The sequence below is a fragment of the Taudactylus pleione genome, unplaced genomic scaffold (genome assembly GCF_031769625.1).
Source record: "Taudactylus pleione unplaced genomic scaffold, aTauple2 ptg000284l, whole genome shotgun sequence".
Lineage (NCBI taxonomy): Eukaryota > Metazoa > Chordata > Amphibia > Anura > Myobatrachidae > Taudactylus > Taudactylus pleione.
In genome coordinates this window covers 4,794,807-4,820,347 of record NW_028284686.1, presented here as the reverse complement: position 1 = coordinate 4,820,347, position 25,541 = coordinate 4,794,807, and the positions used below count along the sequence as shown (strand labels likewise).

The window sequence follows — 25,541 nt, the reverse complement described above, 5'->3', positions numbered from 1 at the left end:
TAAAGTCAAATACTTGGGATACTGTCTAACCTAGGGGCTAAGACACTTGACAACGGAAAGAATTCAGGCCATACAGACCATGACACTGCCGCAAAACCAGAAGCAAATCTGTACCTTCTTGGGCATTTCTTTATACTGCAGGACGTGGAGCCCAGGTTTTTCTATTTTGGCATTACCATTGCAGGACTTAGTTTCATCCTCAAAACCCGACCGTGTCACACACACTGAGGAAACAGAGCAGGCTTTCCTTAACCTTAAGTATAGTATGACAAAAGCACCTACCTTGGGAATACCAGATTATGAAAAACCCTTTGAGTTATATTGTATGGAAGCTGATGCCTGTGCAGCAGGTGTCCTCACACAGAAACATGGTGACGCTAGCAGACCTGTAGCATACTACAGTGAACAATTGGATACTGTACCAAGATCACTCCCGACATGTTTAAGAAGTGTAGCTGCAACTGTTCTTCTGGTAAATAAGAGTGAGGATGTAGTATTAGGGCATAATACAACTGTCTATATACCGCATGCAGTATCTGCTTTGTTGAATTCTGCCCAAACCAGACATGTCTCATCAGCAAGGTTCATGGGCAGCACAGGCAGTGTAATGGTTAGCGTTACTGCCTCACAGCAATAAGGTCATGGGTTCAATTCCCACCGTGGCCCTAACTGTTTTGAGTTTGTATATTCTCCCTGTGCTTGCATGGGTTTCCTCAGGGTACTCCGGTTTCCTCCCACACTCCAAAAATATACTGTTAGGTTAATTGGCTCCCAACAAAATTGACCCAAGTGTGTATGTGTGTGTGTGAGCATGTGATAGGGAACATAGATTGTAAGCTCCACTGGGGCAGGCACTGATGTGAATGGCCAAATATTCTCTCTGTAAAGCGCTGCAAAATATGTGTGCTCTATGCAAATAAATGGTAATAATAATAATAATGAAATGGGAACTAGCTCTGATGGCACCTGCAAATACTACCATTAAACGATGCAATACGTTAAATCCAGCAAAGTACTTACCATATGTGCCTCGAGATGCACAAAGGGTGGAAGGAGGTTAGTGTCTGGTTGGAGGTAAGTTTTGCAGGTATACTGACACACATGATTGTATGGAATATTTGAATCAGACCTTTACTGCAAGACCAGATATACATAGCACACCATTAGAAGATGTAGATTTGATGTTTTACACAGATGGGAGTTGTCATAGACAGACAGACACAGGAGAATTATGCATAGGTTATGCTGTTGTAGATTATGAGGATGTCATAGAGGCTAAACCCCTTGGACCACCTCACTCAGCTCAGGTGGCTGAACTAGTGGCATTAAGGAGAGCCTGTGTATTGGCAGAAGGTAAATCAGCTAATATATACACTGACTCTAGGTACGCCTTTGGGGAGTACATGATTTTGGGGCTCTTTGGCATCTTAGGAACTTTATGACAGCAGCAGGCACACCAGGAGCACATAAAAGGACTTCTGACAGCAATTCAGTTACCAAAGGCAGTAGCTGTCATCAAATGCAAAGCCCACACATGCGAAGAAGATCTGGTGTCAAAGGGCATTAACAGAGCAGATGAAGCTGCCAAATGGGCAGCAAGGTCAAATATAAAGATACCAACTAACAAAGTGATGGTCTTCCAGACAATAGACACACAGAAATTAATTGAAATGCAAGATTTGTGTTCCCTACAGGAAAAGGCAGTCTGGAGATCGAAGGGATGTGGACCTGTCAATTGTGAGCCTGTTCTGGGAGAACTAAAGACTGCAGTGAAAACACCTGAGCCAGAGATGTGTACAGAATACTATTCCAGCAATGGAGTGGTGATCTGTTTCTATTTCTTGTTCCAGGATTCCTCTCATTCTTATTTGTTTCAGAATTTCCTATTTCTGTGACAGAGGACAGATGATGGAGAGGGAGGCCGATAGTGATGTCGATAGAGTGAAGTCGGAGGAGAGAGCAATAGAATGATCAGGGCAACCTATGGTTAAACTCAGTTCAGGGATTGTTAAGAGATCTGTCAGCCATGGAACTCAGAGACAGTGTGAGGGGCTATTGTCTGAGGAATATTGTATTTGTGAGTACTGTGGATCCCTAGTTGATGAGAAATGCATCCAACGATGCCAGTCAAAGAGTAATCTGTATTTGGGTGAGCATCCTTTAGAGGATTACCATTCCTTAGTGGGTAAGGTTCTAAACCAAACAGAATGTTTTGTGTGCTCAAGAACAGAGTAATTCAGCATTAGTTCCATACCCATTAAAGTTAGCAGAGGTGCTTGAATTACATGGGGGAAGACCGGTGGACAAGAAATATAATATATCTAGACCCCCTAGTCTTAAGCTCCACCAGTACCAGGTAGATAGATCCCTTGTATGCTTAAATCTCACAAATTTCAGAAAACCAGGAAATTGGGAGGTGATCTGAAACAAACAGACAATGACCTATTCACACAGAGCTGATAATGAGCCTATCGATTCTGAACTTGTACGCAGAATTGCAAATGGCAGATACTTTCGGTATAGGTACACTCATAGCTACGACAAAGTAATGGCTGGCAGTATCACTAATGTACTGTGCAAATATTATACAACCACAAACGTGTACCAGTCAAAAGGGGGAAATGGGGACAGGATTCTTTGTCAGAATAATGTGTTCAATGATAATGATGCATTCTGTTCCTTACGTCCTCCCAGGTGATGTGTATTTCATATGTGGAAGGAAAGCGTACAAGTGGCTCTCTCCGAACTCTGAAGGTTTATGCTATCTTGTGTTAAGTTTAAAATAAAATACTTCTGTATTGCGGTTAAAATAATTATGAAGTTAAATGACTGTATGTGAATGCATTAAACTGTCTTCAGCTGATTATTGCAGTGACCACAAAAGCTTTGGAATGGGTTAACCAAATAATAAGAAGTGATTTCATCCCTATATTGGACTATGAGTTATAAGGACACGTTGGAAGTATGAGAAATAGAGATGATAATAGAAACTTATCCTGAAACTTTATTGATTATGGAACACTGATGAAAAGGACTAAATGATCATGCCACCCAGAATCAAGATGGACAATGGACCTGTTGATTAGAGACTATGATGAACTATAATGAACCACTTTATACCCCTTAGAGTGAAGACTCTGCATTTTACTAGTCACGTAAACCAGTAATTTTCCTCTGGATTTGCTTTATTTGCCCACTCCCCTGAATGCCACTCATTATCTCATCACCTCCTTGTCACTCCCCCTGACAACGGATTCACAAACCATGTTTCTGTAATATGATGTAGTGCAATGTAATTATGTACACCCTTTTCATTAATTATTGTTATTGGAGTGCATAAAATGTATTGTAACCTAATGAAATATAGGATATCTCACTGATAACTCAATGTGCATGGTCCACGTCTGTGCGCACAATCTTGTGACTGGTCCAGCTGAATAAATCTACCTTTGTTTCACTACAAGCTGTCTTGATGAAGAATTGATTTTATCAAGTGGGGGCTTCGTCCTTATCTTCTCCAGGATCGCTCGACATATCGTTTCCAACTCTCCCTGTCGACAGAAGGGGTGGACCCTGCCCGGGCATTAAGGTAATATATTTTTTCCTATATTCAACTTTTAACATTTTTGGGTCTTCTGTTTCTGTCGACTGGGAGACTCTTGATATGTCTATCCTTCCTGGAAAGGAAAAATGAACACGGTTTGGGTGAGTGCTTGTACTGCAACAAATGTATGTAATACATAAATGCCATACATCTCTTTTAACTTAATGTCTCTTTAAACTACACTTTGCTTTTATAAGTTACTGTTCAGTACGTAGGGTCACGACCAGTGTCGGACTGGGGCCTGAAGGGCCCACCAGGGAAATACAATGGCAGGGCCCCCTGAAGAGGTGTGACCAGCCATTGGGTAGGTGTGGCCATCAACTGGAGGGGCATGGCCAAACCACACAGGACAAGGCATAATATTACTAGAGATGAGCGGTTCAGATTCTGTGGAATCCGAACCGCTCCGAACATAGGGGTTCCGAGTCCACCCGAACGCTGTTCGGGTGTTCCCCACCTGACTCGGATGGCCGCCTAATGTCGGATTCTTGCTAGAGAATGCGACATCAGGGCTCCTATTGTGTAGGGCAGACCGCTGTGATAGCGGTCTGCCCTACACAGACACAAACACACAGCCGCCAGCGGCAGCTGTGTGTTTGTTACAGCAGCCAATGAGAGTCACACAGACTCTCATTGGCTGCTGCATGGAGGGAGCCGGCTGGAGCTCACTCAGGAGCTCCATCTTCCGGCTTCCTCCTCGGCGTGTGGATGCCGAGCGGACAGCGCGGGAGCGGGGATACAGGTACGTTTTTTATTTTTTTTATGTGTGTAAGGGCCGGGGGTGCTACTGGGGGCCACAGCTACTGGGGGTTCTGCTACTTGGGGGGCATACTACTGGGGGGGCCATTCTACTGGGGGGCCTGCTACTGGGGGGGCATACTACTGGGGGGCCTGCAACTGGGGAGGCATACTACTGGGGGCCATACTACTGGGGGGGCCATACTACTCAGGGGCCATACTACTGGGGGGGCCTGCTACTGGGGGGGCATACTCCTGGGGGCTATACTACTGTGGGGGCCATACTACTTGGGGGGCCATACTACTGGGGGGGCATACTACTGGGGGGGCATACTACTGGGGGGCCATACTACTGGGGGGCTTACTACTGGGGGCCATACTACTGGGGGGGCCTGCTACTGGGGGGCCATACTACTGGGGGGGCCTGCTACTGGGGGGCCATACTACTGTGGGGGCCTGCTACTGGGGGGGTCTGCTACTTGTGGGGGGCATACTACGGGGGGAGCCTGCTACTGGGGGCAAAATACTGAGGGCCTGCTACTGGGGGGGCCTGCTACTGGGGGGCCATACTCCTGGGGGCCATACTACTGTGGGAGCCATACTACTTGGGGGGCCATACTACTGGGGGGGCATACTACTGGGGGGCCATACTACTGAGGGCCATACTACTGGGAGGGGGCCTGCTACTGTGGGGGCCATACTACTGGGGGGGGCCTGCTACTGAAGGGGGGTCTGCTACTTGGGGGGGCATACTACTGGGGGGGCCTGCTACTGGGGGGCATAATACTGGGGGCCTGCTACTGGGGGGCCTGCTACTGGGGGGCCATACTCCTGGGGGCCATACTACTTGGGGGGCCATACTACTGGGGGGGCATACTACTGGGGGGGCATACTACTGGGGGGCATACTACTGTGGGCATTGTGTAAAAGGGGCACTACTGTGGGCATTGTGTAAAAGGGGCACTACTGTGTGTCGTAACATAAATAAGAGACACTACTTTATGGTGTAATGTGAATCAGGGGCACTATGTGCGGTGTAATGTGAATAAGATTGTGCACTGTGACTCCTTGGGCCGTAGCCCACTTTGTAAACAAGTACTGTGACTCTGCTGGCCGTACCCCACTGGGTGGGTGCACTACTTTTCATTTCTGCCACTGCTGTGTGGCAATGTGTCATAGATGTGCTTTATACTGTAGAGTCTTTGTCGTTGTGTCGCTGCTTTGTCGCTTAGTAACCAGTCAGCTCACTGCAACCTTTGGCCAATAATGTTGAAAACAATATTATAAGCTGTGAGGTGGTCTAAATTGACTGGAAATTAATGTTATTGAAGTTAATAACACTCTAGGAAGAAAAAAAAGACTAATTTATGTGATTTTAGCTTTTTTTGTAAATTTTTGTAAAAAAATCCAAATCCAATCCAAAACCAGTCACCGCAGTTTGGCAAATCCAAATCCAAAGCCGGACGACGAATTAGAACCAAATCCAAATCCGGCAAAAATGGTCCGGCGCACATCCCTAAATATTACGCGCCCTCAGAAATGCAGACATAGCACTGTTGTGGAAGATGCACTGGTGTCTGCGTACACAAGTCCTACTTGAACACACAAGACAACATACACAATCCAAGATACACACAGTCCAAAAGGTAGTTTAAATTATGTTCGATTAGTAAAGCTATTAGTACATATTGTCAATCTTGTGATCTGCGACATTCTGACTGCATATTTATTTCAATAGACATAATTCAGCACACATTTGTTTGCATCATGATCCTGCCATAATTTGAATAGAAACCTGCTCTGCGGTCACCTACAATACTTGTGCTGTTGCAAACCATGTATACGCATGGCATAGACATTATATGGTGCATGGGTGGTACTTGAGGACCCCTGATTCTTTAAATAAGTTGGCTCCTGTGACTACAGCAGTACTCGTATATGATGTGGGATATATGTAAGATTCTTATTGCACCTTGTAATTAAATCTTAATTATCCTGGTGTTGGGCAAAGTAATACCCCTTTCACACTACCTGCAATAACCCGGGTTACTGGGCAGTGTGAAATGGCCCAGTTGAAATATCCCGGGTCATGCAACCCGGCATTTCAACCTGGGTAACGAGCAGGGTTGAACAAGTGTTCAACCCAGCTCGAGGTGCAGTGTGAACTGGTAACCTGGGTCGATGCGACCTGGGTCCCTTTCACAGCATAGGAAGAGTCGGTGCTCTCCAAGCGCCGGCTTGGCGCATGCCTTTGGTGACGTCATTGACTCGGCAATAAGCCGGGTCAGGCTGCCAGTCTGAATGTGTTCTCAGCAGGGTCGCATCTGTGATGGTTCAGTGTACAAAATCCCGGGTGTGACCCGGCAATGCGGTGTGAAAGCGGTATTAATCATAGTTAAGCAGAAGCTCAGGAGTTAAGCTGGGTACACACTATACGATGTGTGTACCCAGCAATGGTGCGTTGCAATGTAACGATACACTGCGCCGTACACATTGTACAATCTGGTGTACAACAATGTGATGTGTTGTTCCATGCTGCATGTAACAGCACCAAGTCGCTCATTGCATCGTCCCATCTGCTGTGCTGAACAGAATGACATATTGTATACTTCCGATCCATGTCAGTACAACATATATAGTAAAATAAAATGTGTGCCCAGCTTTAGTTTCTGCTTCCTTGGACTGTTTCTACGTGGGTATTATTTAGCATGAAAATTAAGAAAGGTCACATACTTCTTATATCTCATATAGTTTAGCAATTTGATATTAATGTAAGTCATATAGAAGTAGTTTAAACAAAGTGCAGTATGATTAGACTAGACGAGGGATGCCTAAGCCGGAGACTGTTTAAGAGTTCTACATTATTTGTGATGGGTAGCCTAAAGAAGCTGTTGCTAGGCAGATTCTAGTTTGTGAGGTATTTGGTTATCATTTAGGGTTAGCCAATTAAGGAAGTTAGGGGCGTGTACATTTAGGTTGTACTATTTAAGGCGGAATTTGAATAAGGTTCTGCCTCTTTTTCAGTTGGAAGCCAGATAAGTCAAGCCTGTATCACTCTTAGATTACCTCAGGAGTTGTGCCAGCTTTTCTGTCCTCTACTGTTTAAGCTTCTATTTCTTTTATCATTTTGCTATACCTTCTTGTTTATAAAATTTTGTATCTTGCATTTTTAGTTTATTTTACACCTAACCTCTTTTGACCCCCCTTTGCCTGCTTTATTTCATCACCCCTTTTTTCTTTTATTCCTCACTGGGTTTTCCTTTACCATCCCTTTCCCTGTCAGGATGCCCCGTGCCAAGCGTTCAGCATCCCCTCCCCTCCGTTTAGCGGAGGCGGCCCGCCCACTCGCAGCCGCAGGCTATCGCCGGCCTGTCCTTTTGGCGGGCCCTCCTTCCCCTGGGGAGCCCGCCGGAGTTCAGCCCATTGCCCAAACGGGAGGTAAAGCGGCTCCCCATCTTCCCTCCTCCAGGCCCCCGCTGCCTGTCTGTGCGGCGGTGGAGCCTGGTGGCCCGGGCGCGCGCTCGAGTCGAGCGTGTGCCCCCACGCCGGCGGAGGGGGGTGATGAGCCCCCGTGAGTCGGGAATTTAGAATTCCCCGACAGCGGCAGCACTGCTGCTGGGCTCACCTCCCGGCGGTCCTGGCGTCCATCGCGGCTCCGGTGTTCTCCCTGGCTGTGCGGTGGACGCAAGGGCGGGTGGGGGGTCAGGTGACAGGGCGCATGCCGGGGACAGGGAATCCCCGGCTGTGCTAATAATAAATGATGGAGTGGCGGGGGGACCCCTGGCCTCTCTGTGGAGGTCTCAGGGCCCTTGCCAGCCGCTACCTCTGCGGGCGCCATCTTAGGGGCTGCGAGGGAGAGCCCTGCAGCTCCTGGGATGGCTGAGCTTGTCAGAATTTTGAATAGGGCGCCACCTGCTGGTTCAGCTGCGTATGTGCAGGCCATGGGCACTGCAAGCTCATGGTCAGCAGGTTATAGTTTGCAACAACAGCCCACTAATTTAAACTCGCTTAATAATTTTGCGGGTTATGTGGTTAACACTTTGCCCGTTAATGCCCCTTGTTTTCAGGCTGTGCCGGCTGTCAGTACGGCTCGGCAGACGTTTTTTCAGTTGTCAGGGTCGCTTGCGGTCAGTTCGCACTTACCCTCGGTGGTCTCCTCTCCACACGCCGTGCAAACCACTTGGTCCCTAGGAGCGCACCATGGGCCTCATTCAGACCCACTCGCGAGCGGCTGTCCACTCGCGGGTGGGTCGATGGTGTGCACTGTGCATGCGCACGGCGGAGGGAGCTCTTGACCATTGCGACCATCATCCTGCACGCTCGTATGAGCTGTGGGTGGTGACCCACAGCTATACGAGCGTCCAGGAGGACGCTCCATTTTTATGGAGGACGGCCCTCATTCAGAGCGAGCGCTCTGCTCAGAGCGTCCGGCTCTGAATGAGGGCCCATGTTTTTCCCCAGCATTCCGCTTTTCCCCCATGACAGTTTCTTACCCCTCCTACACCCCCTCGGCCCCTAATTTTAGCCAGCTCCCCTATGGTCTGCCGAGTCTTTTTGGATCGCAACAGCCACTTAGCCCACATGGATCCTGGCACCCTGCTTGCGCTTCACCTGGATCCTGGTTGCCAGCTTATCCCCCGGCAAGCACGCTGCAGCAGAGTTTTTCGCAATCACCAGTGGTTTCCGCCCCTTATTTTAGCCCAATTTCCACATCGAGTCAGAATTTTCCGGTTACGGCACCGCAGGCGCCTCCCATCCCTCCGACCCCACCTCCCCCTCCCCCAACACCAGTTGTTGAGTCATTGTCCTCCGTGGATGTTAACACGTCTTTTGCTACACCTGATGTTCTCCCTAGTGTTTCAGCAACCGTGGCGGTACCAGACGCTGGGGTACGGAGAAAGAGGAACGTGTCTCGGGACGAAGCTGCAGCATCAGGGAGCAATGCTACGGGGACGGCAGGAGTGATATCGGAGGGTTCAGAGCTTCCAGGCCCTTCAGGAACAGGTGAGCATACATCTGCACAGATTTCCAATGACAGTTATTCGTCCGATTCATCTACTAGCAGCGAGTCGTCGGGGTCCCCTAAACGTCCGCGGAAATTAGCAAAATTGATTGCGCACTGCATAGTCAAGAAAGCAGCAAAGAGCTGAGAAGATAGCTGCGCCTGCTGAAGTGCCACATATTCTGATATGGTTACATGGCAAAAGGTAAATGTTTTGCGTTCAATGATGGGAAATGTACTAGAGGGGCGAATTGTCGTTTTCGCCACTCCTGTCACAATTGTGGGGGAGGACACCAATCCAAGGACTGCAAGGGGGGGTGGTGCTTCCCATTCGGAGCAGCGGGAGAGCGCTGGGGCTAATAAATAGGGCGCCAACACCCATTAATTTGAAAGAACTTAGTAAGTGGTTGGCGCGTTATCCTTTGCGGGATGATGCTGAGTTTTTGTTTGAAGGTTTTAATTTAGGTTTTCGTTTACCCATTTCCGTTGCCTTTCAAGTAGTTGTGCGCAGAAATCTCAGGTCGGCGAGGGAGTTACCGCTGGTGGTGCGGCAGAAAGTGGATACGGAGGATCAATTAGGACGTATGTGCGGTCCTTTTGATACAGAACCCCTGCCAGGTTTGTGCATTTCCCCCCTGGGGGTGGTGCCCAAGAAAGTACCTGGCAAATTCTGTTTAATCCAGCATCTGTCTCACCCATGCGGGGGCTCGGTCAATGACGCCATTCCCGAGGAACTTTGCAGGGTGCGGTATCAGTTGTTTGACGACGTACTGTGTTTGATTCAAAGTTTTGGCCCTGGGGCGTTGATGGCAAAGTTAGATATCGAGTCGGCTTTTAGGCTACTGCCACTACACCTCGATTCCATCCGTTATATGGGTTTTAAGTTGGAGGGTAAGTTCTACGTGGATAAATATCTGCCCATGGGGTGTTCTGTTTCTTGTGCCTATTTTGAGAAATTCAGCACTTTCCTTCACTGGTGCATTGTCGCGGGCACAGGTCATTATGGTGTTGCCCATTATCTAGACGATTTTCTCTTTATAGGTCCAGGAAACAGCAAGATTTGTCATGAAATTTTGTTTTCAGCCAGCTCGTTGTTTCATGTTTTGGGGGTTCCAGTTGCTCAGGAAAAGACAGAGGGCCCCACTTCTTGTTTGGCCTATTTGGGTATCGAAGTCGATACCAGGGCGGGACGCTGCCACCTCCCGGCAGATAAGGTCCAGAAGCTTTTGGAGCAAATAGAGGAATGTTTGCAGCTAGAAAGGCTCTGGTTGAAGCAGGTGCAATCCCTTTTAGGCTCTTTTAATTTTGCTTGCCGAATTACTCCTATGGGGCGGATTTTTTGCCGTAAGCTTGAGAAATCAATGGCAGGTGTGCTAAAGCCACATCATACCATTCGCCTCTCTAGGGAAATAAAGGATGATCTGCGAGTGTGGTTTTTCTTTTTGTCAAATTTTAACCGGGAACTCATATGGCCTTCTTCTAGGGTTCTTAATTCCACTTTGCAATTATTTACTGATGCGGCTGGTTCTACGGGTTTCGGAGCATTTTTTCAAGGGGAATGGTGTGTCGCGCGTTGGCCGCTGTCATGGGTCGCACGGGGTTTCACGGCCAATCTGTTGTTGCTGGAGTTTTTTCCAATAATTGTGGCTGTGGAGCTTTGGGCCACCAGATTGGCGAATCAGAGCGTAGTATTTCGATGTGACAATTTGGGGGTAGTACACGCTGTTAACAATCAGCGCTCATCTTCCCCTGAGGCTTTGCGGCTTCTGAGGCATTTGATGCTGAGGTGTTTGCAGTTTAACATACATTTTTCAGCAGAACACGTACCAGGGGTGGAGAATGACATAGCGGATGCTTTGTCACGTTTCCATTTTTCTAGGTTTCGCATTTTGGTGCCTGGGGCTGCCCCTATTGGCTTAACATGTCCTCCTTATGTCTGGCAGATTATTGAGCAGGCATAGCTGGACTGGCGCATAATTCCTTGGCACCATCTACATTACGGGCATACACATCTGCGTGGCAGGACTGGGAGGCTTACAGGGTTAAGTATGGGGATGCGGGTAAGTCACAGGAGGATTGCTTGTTGGCGTTTGTTTGGGGTCACTACGAAAGGGGTAGATCTAGGGCAGCCATGGCTGCTGCGTTAGCCGGCATTTCCTTCTACTCTAAGATTTACCAGATACCCGATCCCACCAAAAAATTTGTGCTATCTAGGGCTCTAAAAGGTTGGGCTAGAGATAGACCTGCTTCTGCTGATGACCGCAGCTTTTACATTTAGGAGGTAATGATGTAGGTCAGATCAAAGGCATCGAGTTGATACTGAGAGTCAGAGAGGATTTGGATAGGGTGTTGTCCCATTGGCCGGGGGTACGTTTAGCATGGTCAGAAATTGTACCCCGTTTTAATTGGAGAGGGTCTGTAGATGTGGTTGCTTTGAACAAAGCCAGAAAGAAGATAAATGTTGCAGTGGCTAAGTTGGTGTTGGCTGCCGGGGGTGTTGTAATCAGGCACCTTCTTTTGGTTCTGGAGAATGCCCACTATTTTAGGTCAGATGGGGTACATTTATCACCTTTGGGGATGGGAATTTTTCTTAAAGGTATTTTTTCTGTTTTTGATTAGCTTTTTTGTTGTTGGGTGGCAGGCTGCGGTTCATGGAACCTGGCGTGGCGGGAAAGGCGCTACTAACCAGCGGCCACATGTGGCGTAAGCGGTCGTTGTGAAACACTTGCCCTTTTGAAGGACGGCGAGTGGGTCCTACCTATGTGGGTTGGACAATCGGGCACTATTCTTTGCGGAAGTGTCCGGACTGTGCCAAAGTAAGGGGCGGTGAGACTTGCACAGCGCAGGTTACTCATTTTTGAGAGGTGGGGGCGTTTTAGTCGTCCCCCAGTTTTTTGTAGTAAGATTGATATGGGCTAGAGCTAGGTAGTGGTAGCGCCTTCTTTTGCCACCCTTTTTAATAAAATTTGCAATTTAGTAAATAAAACCAATTCTAATTCGACCTAAGCTATCGTTGTCTGTGTGGTTATTTCATTTAGAAGTTAAGCTTAGCATAAGAGGTTATTATGTTTTATCACAATATATGTATGAACGCCTTATAACTGTAGCTTTGCCTGTAAGATGTGTTATGACTTATGTGCTTATAATTAGATCAGAGGTCAGCTAAAACACACACAAGTCCAAGAGTTAAGTTAGCCTCCAAATTCCCTGATCCTTAACATACTGATAAAACCCAGCATAAGGATTTATGAGATCACACACGCCCCTTATCACCGTAACACCGCAATTCCGAAGTCACTTTAATAAATCACATCTGAAGAGCAGCGTAACGTGATTCTAACTGCAGCTTTCTCTGTAAACTAAGTGATCGTCCTCTGACCATCAAAGATTGTACTCCTATCATCCTATCACAGGATCAGGTAATTCTGTGGTTAAGATCCAATATTGGACTAACAGATAGTTACTAGGCTTTCTCATATAACCATATTTAATGCAGTGATCTTGTGCTGGACTAGTGCAGTGCTGATAAACAGCCAAATAAGAGTCTTTTAAGATTTTAAGAAGTGTTTATTGTGCTGGTGACAGTGTTTTGTTTTTTTAAAGATAGCAATTATATTGATTGCGTGTCAAATCTGAATGAGTACTCACTTGTAGTTAACTTGTCTCCAGCCTATTGGACATCCACGGTAGTATTTCCGCAGATGCTGGGGGTGGTCTGATGATGATCTATTCTACAGTATATGATGCCCTCTTACAGAGTCCTCCTACTGATGTCTGTAGCGGCAGTGCAGTCTGACTTCAATCATCCCTGTACCGCAGTCAGTGGCAATAAGAACTTTGACAGTGATCGCTATAATAACAGTAGTATTTGCAGTCCATCTGCTGCTGGATGCGGCAATGTATACATCCGGATGCAGGGTCATTGATCCTGTCAACGGCCGCACTGTGCCCCCCCTCGAGCCGGTCCTGCTTTCTGGACCTGGTTCCTCTGTGCAGGGAGCGCCTGCAGCTGGGCTCTTCCCCACTGCTGATGTCATCACTGAGCCCGCTGCATACTACCGCTGGCAGTCTTATACACTGCCCGGCAAGTGCCCTATTCTATTAAAAGGCTAAGTTGCTGTAGGCCCCGCCCTCCCGCAATTGTGGGCATAACTAAGAATCTGCGGGGCCTGGTCACGACAGTGTCTTTGTTTGCTCTATCTCTGATAAAACTCACCAGGGAGAGAGCCTTCACTGCTCTGGGTGTGAGGATATGTGCGTGACGGTATTGCTTCACTCAGGATTTTATGTTTTATGGTATAAGGCTACAAAAGGCTGGATTTGTGTTGTAATTCCAGTTAAGATAGTATTGCATATACGTTTGCGGTATTTGAAGACTTGTAGATTATAAGATCTGCGGATGCGCAGATATAGATTCTCCCTGCTAGATTCGCCGACTGGGGCAAGCAGGAGAGGGGTGTAATATATATATATAATAATCTGATAGCGGCCGGCTGAGGCAATCAGATATATTATTTTTTGGTGTCAAGTGTGACAATGGGGAATGGAGGTTCAAAGCGTCCGGAAGGGACAGCTGTTAGTTGCATGCTTGCTAAATATGGTGATGATTGTGTGAAAAATGTGCATGAATGGAGTGCTATCACCAGGAGCTGTGGACACCCTTTCCCTGAGACAGGCAGTTTTGATCCATTGGTCATAAAATGCCTAGAAAATCAAATAAAGGCACTGTTTAAACCTAAAGCTCAGACAAAACATATGCCATTGCTACAAATATGGAAACAAGAGGTAGGAAAATGGAAGGTAAATAATAACCAAGAACATGACCATCCACTTACCTATAATGATGACTCTCCTCTGAGTCAACCTATACAGAAACCCAGTAATTCCTTATACCCCATACTCAATGGCAGTGGGGTAGGTGACAGTCAGGTACAGGAGGATGATTTTGATTGTATACAGGAAGAAGCTTTGTTACACCAGCTTGCCACTGACATTCAGCGACAATGGACAACAACGATCGGTGGTGCCAGTGCCCCTGAGCCAGACAGTGGTATAGAAAGACCATACGAGACTGCTCTCGCCCGCACGCCTACTAATTTGCAAACAACTCACCCCACATGACGGATACCCTGAAACAACCACTAGTACAATTACAATGTATGCCCCCCTTGGTGCTGCTAAAACCCCGGACTTGCCACTATGACGACGTTCTTCAATTTCTATCCCTAGTCTGACTCAGTTTGCCTCCCCGACATGTACTCCTCCTGAAGGACAGAGAAAACCCAAGTTAACAACCTCCACATACATACGGTTTTCTCTGCAGCAGCTACGAACGTCCATGAAAAATGCACCTAGCATAGATTATAAAGTTTTAAATTACTCAGGGCAAGTTATATATAAAAAGACACGGGAGAGAGGAAGCAAAGTATATTCTGCCAAAGCCAATTCAAATAAGATTGGCAAATACACCCTAGTTATGGGAAACTTAAGTATGGAAAAAGAGCCAGACTCTATTTATCCTAAGCGTACTATGATCATTCCTGGTAGACCAGCTGTTGTAGATGCCCAAGGGCAGCAAACATCACCAGAAACTCCCCCTACAGAGCTTGAGGTTTATCACACTTTCACTAAGACAGATCTGAAGGAAATTGCGGCTGCATTTCCAGATCCTAGGAAAGATGTCACTTTAACTTGTGATTTTATCTCTAGAGAACATAGAATCCATCAGTTTACAGCCAAGGATTTAATTCAAGTAATAAATGTTTTCTTTGCAGAGGATGATGCAAATAAAATTGTAGCAGATATAGCATTTGCCGATGGCCCTGTAGAGAAAGAGCAGGTTAATCTGGCTGTAGCCAAATTTATACAACATCTTAGACTTAAGTACTCCCCCATGCCACAGTGGGACAAACTTTTCTCAGTCTCTCAGAAGACAAATGAAACTCTCAGAATATTTTGACCGTTTCAAAATAGAGGTTCCACGGTGCACCGGTGGTGCAATCAAGGCCGATGATGCAGCAGAAAACCGCGCATTATTGGTTTCCTGTTTCATGATGGGACTCAACCCGAAACTTAAACAATTAGTGTCTAGTACCAAATTATGATGGAGGGATGCAGCCCTGCAGGATGTGGTGGGTGAAGCCCAGGGACATGAGCGGAATTTAGTTAAGCCCGCTAGTGCACTCGTAGTTGAGCCCGTAACCCAAACCCAGTTTAAACCAACGCAGTTTAAGTCTTCACAAAATCTTCAAAATAGGCCTCAAAGGGGGCCCAATTTCCCAGCTTGGCAGAAGTCAGCAGAGAGGTGGGCAAAACCCATTCCCACTCGTCAGGGAGACAGGCCGCAACAAATAATCTGTTTTACTTGTGGCATGCCTGGTCACATCTCTAGAAATTGTCCACAATCATATAAAAATAGTAGAGATAAATGCCCCGCACCTTTCAACCACCCAGAACCCAAGACAGAGCCCAAGTCAGTAGTCTAAACACATCTGGCCCAAATCAAATTAACCAGGGTTCCCCTTTGAGTACCAATAACCGCTCTTGGGCCACGGATGGAGGAAGATGGTGGGACCAACAATACTGATGGTCCGGCAATCCTGCGTCCGCTGTTTGCAGTGTAGTGCCTGTGAACATGAATGAACCTACAGTGACTCTAAAAGTAAATGATGTCCCTGTGGAATTCTTGTTGGACTCAGGAGCCTCTCAGTCAGTCATGCGCATGGCACTACCTACCCAATCCCTAACCGGACGCAGTGTGGCAGCAGTGGGGGTATCTGGCCAAGTCCAGCAATTCCCGGTTCTATCACAAAGTCGGGTACAAATAGGACCCCTGCAAGATACACATGCTTTCCTACTAGCATCAAATGCCCCCCAAAATTTACTAGGTAGGGATCTACTATGTAAAATAAATGGGATAATATACTGTACGCAGGATGGTGTGTTTCTAGATGTACCTGGTTCACATGCATCTGTTGTTCAGGCATCTCTGGATGTACCTGTACCTCTCCTTACATTTCAGACAATACCAAGTGCTCAGCGTGACTTGTCCCCTGAGCATGAGGCAGTATTACAATGTGTGCCCCCTGTCCTATGGGCAATTCACAAGGATGTAGGTTTATTACAGGATGTTACTCCTATCGTGATAATACTACTCCCGGGAAGAAAAGCCCCACGCATTGTCCAATATCCACTAAAGCCTGAGGTTGAGGAAGGAGTGTTTCCCACCATCTCCTCTCTTCTCCAGCAAGGGGTCCTGGTTCGCTGTTCAAGCCCTGCCAATACCCCAATTTTCCTGATAAGAAAACCAGGACCCTCTAGATCTTACCGTATTGTACAGGACCTCCGGGCACTAAATGCAGTAGTACAAACATGCCACCCTGTTGTACCCAACCCTGCTACCATACTGAGCCAAATACCAAGTGCTGCCATGTACTTCACGGTAATAGATTTGTGCTCTGCTTTTTTCTCTATACCCCTACATTCAGATTGTCAATACGTTTTTGCTTTCACATACCGAGGGCTGCAATATACCTGGACCAGACTGAGTCAAGGATATCTTGATTCTCCTAGTCATTTCAGTCAAGCGCTACATGATAAGCTGCAACATTGGATGTCAACATATGATTCTGTGCTGATTCAGTATGTTGATGATCTACTGCTTTGTTCCCCATCGCTGCACTCCTCACTACAGGACTCGTTGTCTCTCCTCACTTTCCTAGCCAACATAGGACTTAAAGCTAGTAAAACTAAGCTACAACTCTCACAGGAATGGGTGCAATACCTAGGTCACTGCTTGTCACAAGGATTCAGGCATCTGTTACCTACACGCACAGCAGCTAGCACGGCAATGACTAATCCCCGGACACAAAAGCAGGTCCGTACATTTCTAGGGATGACCACTTTTTGCCGTCAATTCATACCTGGATATGCTGCCATATCCCTGCCATTACAGGAACTAGTTTCCATCACAAAGCCATACCCAGTGATACATAATGATAAAAGAGAACAAGCTTTTGATTTACTCAAGGCAGCCCTGGTAACTGCTCCAGCTTTAGGGCTGCTCTGTTATACTAAACCATTTTTTATTTTTTGTACCGAATTATCAGGATGCGCAGCTGGAGTTTTAACACAAAAACATGGCGATTGGCATCAGCCTTTAGGTTATTATAGCACTTGCTAGAGGCCTACCACAATGTTTGCATGCACTAGCTGCAGCAGCTCTTCTGGTAGAGAAAAGGGCGGATATAGTTCTGGGACATCGCTTGTATCTTAATGTCCCACATGCAGTTGCAGCATTATTGAATGGGTCAGCTACCAAGCACATAACAGCGTCCAGGCTGACCAAATGGGAATTGGCTTTACTCATGCCTCCCAACCTTGTTTTGCAGCGATGTACCACACTTAACCCTGCTACATTTCTCCCAGGTGTGACTGAAGAGTCACAAGGGGTGGAAGGTGAGGGAAATGTCCTAAATGTTGATGATCATGACTGTGAAAAACTAACACAATATCTTTGTACCCCAAGGCCTGACATCAGAGACACAGCCATAGAAAATGCTGAACTAACCTTTTATGTTGATGGTAGTTGCCACAGGCAGAATGAGAAAGGAATACTTACTTCAGGATATGCCATCATGAGTGATACTGATACAATTGAGGCACATGCTCTCCCTCCACCACAATCAGCACAAAAGGCAGAACTTATTGCGCTAGGAAGAGCATGCCAATTGGCAAAGGATAAAACTGTAAATATTTATACAGACTCACAATACGCCTATGGTGTGGTACAAGATTATGGGGCCATTTGGAAATTAAGGAACTTTTTCACTTCTAATGGAACTCCTATATCTCATGCGAAAATTGTCAAATATCTAATGGAGGTAGTATTGCTTCCAAAGGAGGTGGCCGTGAAAAAATGTCAAGTACACACTAGTCACCAAGACCCAGTTTCTTTGGGGAATGCAAGGGCAGGTGATGCCGCAAATAAAGCGGCTATGGAAGCGGCTTACATTGATCAAATACATGTGGTCCCACAGTTAGAACCAATTGTGTCATTGCATATGTTCCAACCTGTCACATATGAGAAATTAACATGTCTATATGAGTCTTGTTCACAGAAGGAAATTTCCTCGTGGAAGGCCAAGGGATGTGAGACAGATGACATGGGAGTTTGGAGAGACAAATTGGGAAGGCCAGTTGCACCAAAATCACTATTGCCTGGCTTGGCTGAGGCAGCCCATGGGCTTACGCATGTTGGAAAGGAGGGCATGGTGAGGATGGTTAAATTATACTGGTGTGCTCCAGGGTTCTCCTCATATGCAGGTAAGAAAGAACAGTCGTGCATTACCTGTTTGCGAAAAAACCCAGGCAAAATGGTCCCAACCCCAGTGATGCACATTCCACCTACACGAGGACCTTTCCAAGCAATACAGATTGATTTCATACAACTTCCACCCTGCAGGAACTTTTAAGTATGTTTTGGTAACTTGTGATATCTTCTCTGGGTGGGTTGAAGCCTTTCCAGCCGTAGCATGTACAGCTAGTTTCACAGCAAAGAAAATAGTGCAAGAATTTGTATCCAGATATGGTATACCACATATTATCGAATCAGATCAGGGCACACACTTCACAGGACAGGTGTTTCAGGAGTTGTGTCGACTTATGGGAATAGAGTCGAAATTACATTGTGTTTATCGACCTCAATCTTCTGGAAAAGTTGAATGAGCTAACTTTACTATAAAGAGTAAGTTGTCAAAGGTCACCACAGAGACAGGGATGGTTTGGGTGGATGCACTGCCCATAGTCTTGCACAGCATGAGGGTAACTCCTAAACCTCCTCTAAATCTTTCTCCTTATGAGATCTTGTTTGGCCATTGCCCAAACTTAATGCTAGGCCCAGAAGAGAGTCATGCCACTCTACATGACTTGACTACCAAGTATGTTCTTACCATGCAGAAGCAGTTCAGATTAATACACAAGGGTGTGATAGCTAGCCAGCCCTCCAATAATGCTGAATTGAATTGTCACACTGTCAAACCAGGAGAATTTGTAATGGTGCGCAATTTTTTACATTCAGGTTCCCTTGTAGACCGCTGGGAAGGATCCTACCAGGTGTTGCTGACTACTTCAACTGCTGTCAAGGTCGCAGAAAAGCCTACCTGGATTCATGCTTCACACTGCAAGAGGGTAACCGGATCTGTACCAGTCAGCTCTCTGACAGACGAAGCTAACGAGGAGGCTGACCTGACCCCAGCTCTGGAAGGGCTGTTCCAAGGAAAGTAAGCCTGGTAATGTCTAGAATAGACAAGATGGAGAATGAGAGGGCCTGGTATACAGGTTTTCTCCGTTCCAAGAGTAAGAAAGGGAAATGTGATTGGCGCTTTACTGAATTGGTGGTACTTGCTGCTTGTTTATTTATAGCCATGTGGATGGCAGGAATCCTTATGTATTACATCCTTATTAGGATGATGGGAATTGGTGGAGTGCAAGAGACCCCTAGTGTGGTGGTAAACAGGGTGGTGCAACATCCAAGAAAGGAACCCGAGTCTCCAGTGACCTTTGGCATATATCTACTCACCAAAATATCAGGTGAAGTAAGGAGGAAGAGAGAGGCCAGAGAGCAGGGCCCTCAGGAAAGATGCCAAGGATTGCCTAAAATTCCCTTCTGTATATGTAAATATTGTGGCCCAAATCCCGAGTTGCGATGTATAAGGTGGTGTACGGAAGAGACACCTGTATGGGGAAGGATGACACGAGAAGCCTCCCCCATGGAAAGTAAAGATTGTTATAAAATGGCAAATGTATTCAGGTGTATATGCAGAAATTGTGGTAGAATTCCTGCAAATGAATGTATTATATGGTGTTATGAAATGGATGGAGAAGGAGTACTTTATGCCAGCACCAAAAGTCGGGTAAAACAGGTGGCCACCCACAATGATGCAGATTTGGAATATACGGTCGAGAGTTAAAATCCAATTGCTAGGGCCAGTGCATATGGGAAAAATACATTTGTTGAATTAGCCACAATGGCTGCTGACAGTGATTCCTTTTGTGTAGCCCCTCCTATGCATGTCGGAGCAGCTTATAAAACTTTCTTCATCTGTATCCCCATATCAGTGAAAGAATTAATTGACATAAGCCTATTGGATGATAAGAATCTTACGTTTAAAGCTATAACCTTTGATTTGATAGGAACAACGCATCCCCAAGAAAATGCACGAAGGTTCCATCTCACAAAATACAAAATCGAGTTACAGACCAGTATATTTGAAAAACACTGTTGGAATATTATGGGTAAAATTAGAATACCACTAGCTCTAGGGAATACAGAAAGTTGCATACTGATTGTTGAGGCCAACTACATATCTTCAGACCTGTATATGCCAAAATGCATATTCTTTGTATGTGGTGATAGAGCATACTCTTACTTTCCTGCAAATGCTACTGGTATATGTTATTTGGGAAGGTTGACTTTTGTAGCTGCTCACTCAAATATTACAAAGTCTGAAATTTTTTTCAGGGACAAGAGATCTCTGTCCCCTAGCTGTAGATCCGATTTAGCTTTATTGTCACCATCTCAATTTATAGCTTTAGCTGCCTCTCTGGTAGGAGTCCCAGGTCTTATCCTGTACAATTACAGAGTAATCAACAGTATTGCCTGTGGGGTAGCCAAAACCATAAACGCCACTAGTACTGCTATAGCATATATAAATAAAGAACTAAGGGAAGTTAGAGAAGGGAATGCTACAAAATACAGCGGCTATTGATTACTTATTACTGAAGGCTGGGAGTGGTTGTAAGCAATTTAAGGGAATGTGTTGTTTTAATATCTCTGATAATTACAACCCAACAGAGAAGAAAATCCAGGATCTACAGAGTATACAAAAACATTTAAATCAAGGAAACAAGTGGGACCCTTTTGGATGGTTAGGACAAGGTATGTCAAGGTGGCTCACCCGTATCCTTTACTATATAGGTTATTTTCTTGCAATTGCCTTCTTCATCTATCTAGGAGTCAGGTGTGTGCCAGTGATTTTACATCGCTGTTCCAAAATAGGAAGGCCCAACAGAAAGAAAGTAGTCCAGGTGATGGCAATGAAATCAGTAGCTACATATTCTCCAGTAGACACTTTAATATAAATATTAGGCTTGAGGCATATTTTTACTTTTCCCTCTTTCCTGCTTATTTCTTACACGCACACATACCAGCTAATTCGTCTAAAAGTAGCACCTCCTCGGGGAAACATGAGGATGAACAAGGAAATGTCACATCCACTGTCGCTTCTATACTTTTACTATATCCTGAGGGAGATGGTGCGCCCCTCACCATCTCAATTACTCGGGAGTGAATCAGGCGTAGTAACTCAGGTATAGTGCTATCTCCTATAATACTCTAATTTCCTTTTTCTATCTCACAAATAATTAGAAGTATTTTAATTTGATAATTATGGTGTTAAGATATTTAACAACAGGGTGGACTGTTAAGTTTAAAATAAAATACTTCTGTATTGTGGTTAAAATAATTATGAAGTTAAATGACTGTATGTGAATGCATTAAACTGTCTTCAGCTGATTATTGCAGTGACCACAAAAGCTTTGGAATGGGTTAACCAAATAATAAGAAGTGATTTCATCCCTATATTGGACTATGAGTTATAAGGACACGTTGGAAGTATGAGAAATAGAGATGATAATAGAAACTTATCCTGAAACTTTATTGATTATGGAACGCTGATGAAAAGGACTAAATGATCATGCCACCCAGAATCAAGATGGACAATGGACCTGTTGATTAGAGACTATGATGAACTATAATGAACCACTTTATACCCCTTAGAGTGAAGGGACTCTGCATTTTACTAGTCACGTATACCAGTAATTTTCCTCTGGACTTGCTTTATTTGCCCACTCCCCTGAACGCCCCTCATTATCTCATCACCTCCTTGTCACTCCCCCTGATAACGGATTCACAAATCATGTTTCTGTAATATGATGTATTGCAATGTAATTATGTACACCCTTTTCATTAATTATTGTTATTGGAGTGCATAAAATGTATTGTAACCTAATGAAATATAGGATATCTCACTGATAACTCAATGTGCATGGTCCACGTCTGTGCGCACAATCTTGTGACTGGTCCAGCTGAATAAATCTACCTTTGTTTCACTACAAGCTGTCTTGATGAAGAATTGATTTTATCACTTGGAAGGGTACTACCAGAAATCATGACCCTTACACATGATAAAATTATAGACATTCACCACAACTCTCCCCCTTCTTATACCCATACTCATTATGAACACATTTTTAAAAGGCATCTCATAGACAGGGAAGACCCCTTAGCTTCAAGTTTGATACAGGAATCCACCGGGATTCAATTCCTCATTGCCTTAGATATCACCCTTATGGCCACAGGAGTTATAAATTATAGGTACATCCAAGCATTGGCAAATCTGATTGATAATATCACTGAGATGTATGATGACACCTTCAGGTTTACTGGTAAGGAATTGCAAGCCTACAAAAAAGAACTTGTGCAACACAGGACGGTTTTGAATTATGTCAAGGCTGTAACGGGTGGGTACTGTGTAACCTTAGAAATTCAGTATGGAGTAAAATGCTGCAATTACATCACCAATAGTACAGATGATCCAAAGGAGGTGATTGATCAGAAAATGGATGAAATCCTATTACTGAAATGGGAATTTCAGAAAGACCATAATACTTCCTTTTATGAAACTGAGGTAAAGGTAGAGAAATGGTTCTCGTGGTTAAACCCTGTGAAATGGTTCTCCAGTCTGGGAGAGTGGGCACAGGAGATGATTGCTAGTATAGGTAAGCTCTTTATACTTATACTTGTTATCATTTTAGTAATTGGTTTATGAGTCAGATGTGTTCTTACTGTGTTGAAGTGTTGAAAATGTACCACCAAGGTAAACAGTGAAAATTAAATCATAATGGTGGTATAGGTACTAAGGTTGATAGAGAACTGCATTACATCCTGAAATTGAATGTACCATCAGATAATAACATGTGAATAGGCTTGGTCATGTATAATAAAATGTATTGTAAATGTTCCGTTAAACATCCCAGATAATGTAGTCTCAATTCCCAAACTTCCTTTATAGGTTCAATGAGGTTCCACATCCTACCAATGGTCCCCTATAGGTCCAATGAGTGCGTATAAGGGTTGTTTTACCCTTTCCTGAGGCGCACTATTGACGGTTCAATGACCAAATTGTGTCATACTGTATAGAACATTAGATAATAATTTATTATGCATGACTAAATAGCTTAAGAATAGAATGTGATAGTTTTATGTTTGCTATCAAGGGTGGACTGTCAAAGTCAAATAATTGGATATGATCGCTTTACAATTATCTGACAATATAGTTGTCTATAGTCTGATGACTTATTATTAGGACGCCACTCAGCATCGGTGCAATCCAATGCGCACAAATGCAAATTCACAACACACATACACTGACATAACGCACACATATATATATACATATATACACATGGACGCTCATATTCGTATGTACATACTTACACATGGACGCTCATCTGTATATATTCTCGTACATACACATAGACGCACATTTGCTATTTCAATACACAGACGCACATATGCGAACGCATACATATAAAATGGTTCCCACACATTATAGTTAATAACCAGAGTTATTAAAGGTATTGTTAGCTAATAATTATGATGTGAGTTGTACTTAAAAGAGATCTAAGGTTCAGAATACAGTGGACATGTCATGTTTGGTATCATACTAAATCCCTGTTTATTTGCAGACATCCGTTTCTATCGGCAAAGAAGTCGCATCATGCGTCCGCTAGTTATGGATGATAGGGAGTTATTGGATAGAATGTTATTACTAGTATGTAGTGTTGTAGCCAGTTTTAACCAGTTCTTCCTTGGGAAGCTACACAATGTGACCGTTGGAAGACTGAGCAATACCCCTGATGACACCATATGAACTGACCAATGACCAGATTGACCAGAAGCAAGAACCAATGAAAACCTGTCAATTTGTCCCTTTGTTAACTCTGAACCCTCAAGCAAAAAATATGGTAGTTGCTCAATCAGCTTAATGACATACTACAGGTGCTTGTAAAGGGCGGGGTTTACATTGAACTACAGAAAAAAGGAATTTGCCCTCCAGCACACTGCAGCTAAATAAAAAATACTTGAATCCTACATAATAATAGAAATTCAGAGGTATTGGTTACATACATTTGCAAATATATGAATAAGCGATGGGCCAACGTCAAGGCTCCTCTATACCAGCGTCCCTAACATTAAGGGGTTCACGTCCAAGAAGCAAGGCACCCAAAAAAAATTCCAGCCAAGGACCATCCCCAGGGCATCACACGAAAAGGGCAAAAAAGGTGATAGTGAAGTGTAAAGGATAGATGTGTAAAGATAAATCAAGTGTTAATGAAATGTAAAATAATTAAAATGACATAAATGATATACAAATGATTAGAGAAGTGAAAAAATATTCTATGTGAAGTAAGTGGTGATGCCATGAGAAAGGTCCAGTCGGAACAACCCAGGGGGCCCCACTCCCAAACGCTCACCGCAAAATAATTATTGCTACATAATAGTAGCACCCACGCTGGGTCATATAATTACAAATTGGTGTACTGCATGATAACAGTACATGTATGAGCTGAGAGCTACCTTACCTTGGAGGTACCCCAAAAAACCTCCACATGGCACTATAAGGATCAGCACCTCCTCCTAATGCTGACTCCCTTCATGCCTCTCCAAACTGCAAGCAAAAAATATGGTAGTTGCTCAATCAGCATAATGACATACTACAGGTGCTTGTAAAGGGCGGGGTTTACACTGAACTACAGCACACTGCAGCTAAATCAAAAGTATTTGAATCCTACATAATAATAGAAATTCAGAGGTATTGGTTACATACATTTGCAAATATATGAATAAGCGCTGGGCCGACGTCAAGGCTCCTCTATACCAGCGTCCCTAACATTAAGGGGTTCACGTCCAAGAAGCAAGGCACCCAAAAAAAATTCCAGCCAAGGACCATCCCCAGGGCATCACACGAAAAGGGCAAAAAAGGAGATAGTGAAGTGTAAAGGATAGATGTGTAAAGATAAATCAATAAGTGTTAATGAAATGTAAAATAATTAAATTGACATAAATAATATACA

The 25,541-nt window shown here is 44.7% G+C and overlaps 1 pseudogene; it reads left to right on the top strand.

Moving 5' to 3' along the window:
- The first annotated feature begins 1,035 nt into the window (after window positions 1-1,035).
- LOC148512070 (syncytin-2-like) lies at window positions 1,036-23,266 on the top strand (annotated as a pseudogene).
- The last annotated feature ends 2,275 nt before the right edge of the window (window positions 23,267-25,541 follow it).